At 41.8% G+C, this 2036-nt stretch overlaps 1 non-coding gene across 1 annotated transcript; it reads left to right on the forward strand.

Moving 5' to 3' along the window:
- TRNAR-ACG lies at window positions 1-74 on the forward strand. The gene has a single exon. It is a non-coding gene; the product is annotated as a tRNA-Arg (tRNA).
- Window positions 75-2036: the final 1962 nt, after the last annotated feature.

Genomic DNA, 2036 nt, shown 5'->3' on the forward strand with positions numbered 1-2036 from the left:
GGGCCTGTAGCTCAGAGGATTAGAGCACGTGGCTACGAACCACGGTGTCGGGGGTTCGAATCCCTCCTCGCCCACAGCCTTCCAAAGGGGGAAGGGCCTTTACTTTCCCCCTGAGGGTAGGAAAATCATGATCGGGTCCATTGAATGAAAAAAAGAAATTCAATTTTCAGGGAAATTTTTGAATAAGAGATAAATAAACAATTGTCAAAGATTACTATTTCTTCTTTATTCGGGTCTGTCTCTTGGACCTCTTTTTCTTTTGCTTAGGTTTAGCCGAGGTAGTGGACAAACAGAGGGGAAGAAAATATGGCGGGGGAAAAATTTCTTGTGATTGTGATCTATCAAATCAATTCATGGATGAGAGTTATATTTCACGGATGAGAGTTATATAGTATAACATAGGAAGATCCTCTGAGGAATAAGCATCGGCTAACTCTGTGCCAGCAGCCGCGGTAAGACAGAGGATGCAAGCGTTATCCGGAATGATTGGGCGTAAAGCGTCTGTAGGTGGCTTTTCAAGTCCGCCGTCAAATCCCAGGGCTCAACCCTGGACAGGCGGTGGAAACTACCAAGCTGGAGTACGGTAGGGGCAGAGGGAATTTCCGGTGGAGCGGTGAAATGCGGAAGACTCAGAAGAGGAATATGAGACCCTAGAAGACGAATACAGGACCCGAGAGGCTCGAGAATTTCACGGGATAGAGATATGGTATAAGAAATAGACTATTAAGTAACTCTAAATGAATTGTGGATACATCTGTATCCTTAACATACTGAAACGATTGTCATTATTCGTATCAAACCAATAGCGATTCATACAAGCTAAATCTTCTAATCAAACATTTCTGGAAACCACACTGGATCAGTATCGCAGTGCTTGTCAATCATTTCATCCCCTACAATATCGACAAGTCCATAAGCTTTGGCTTCGTCTGCTGACATAAAAACATCCCTTTCCATGTCTTCGGATACAACCCAAAAAGGCTTGCCTGTTCTTACTGCATAAACCCTTGTGATCATTTCGCGAACTTTGTGTAACTCTTCTACTTCTAGTAAAAATTCTGGTGTCTCAATTCTCTACGGCGTCTAGTAGATAGAAACAAGAAAATCAGAAGAATCTTTCTCTCTATTCACTATCATTCCGCGTCTTCGACTTCTATTAGTTTCTTTTAGAATCTATCTATATAAAGATAAAGAGGCAATCGTGTCAGGAAGCGGGTTTTTCTTTGGCCAAAAGGTACTTCGAACTTGGAACGAGCATGAAGAGATTAACGAGACTTCTTTCTCTTTTGAGTTTTTCTGGCGGACCTGCCGCGCAAGATCTTTGGTAGAAAGCAACGTGCGACTTGAAGGACATGATCGATTGTGGATTTTGCTATCCATCATTTTCCATAGTAATGAAAATGCTCTTGGCTCGACATAGCCTGTTCTATTCGTTCCGAACCAAATTTGCGCCAATAAATCGAGGCTTTTTACCAACTTGATGGTAAGAAATCCCGGGACCTAGAAATTCATTTCGTACAATTGAACCTTTTCAAACTGTTTCTTTTTGAGAACCAAAAAAACTTGTGCCAAAATAACGGATGCGAAGAAGAACAAACCTATTTTGTACAAGAGCCCCTCCTATCTGATAGAAAAGGGTCCCATGATCCCGAGCCGATCTTACCTTGGCTCGCAAACCCCAAGTTTGTCTTCATATTTTCAAAATTGGAATACTTAATCCAATGCAAAATTATGCTTCGCGACTCTGTACTCATAATCCTATTTTTATTTTGGATGCAATTTAAATTAGTCTGGCTTATGTTCTTCATGTAGCATTCAGATCGAATGACTCTATGAAATTACGTCGATACTTCCACATATTATGGGTAACGTAGGAGACATCCCCCCAGGCGGGTGGCTAATCTCAGGAATGGCTATTTTTGATACGATGCAAACGGTGACTCGATGAATTTAGTAGATCCTTTTAGGAGGCCCTCAATGACCATAGATCGAACCTATCCTATTTTTACAGTGCGATGGCTGGCTGAAAAGCAGGC

Source organism: Triticum urartu, chromosome 7 (genome assembly GCF_003073215.2).
Source record: "Triticum urartu cultivar G1812 chromosome 7, Tu2.1, whole genome shotgun sequence".
Taxonomy (NCBI): domain Eukaryota; kingdom Viridiplantae; phylum Streptophyta; class Magnoliopsida; order Poales; family Poaceae; genus Triticum; species Triticum urartu.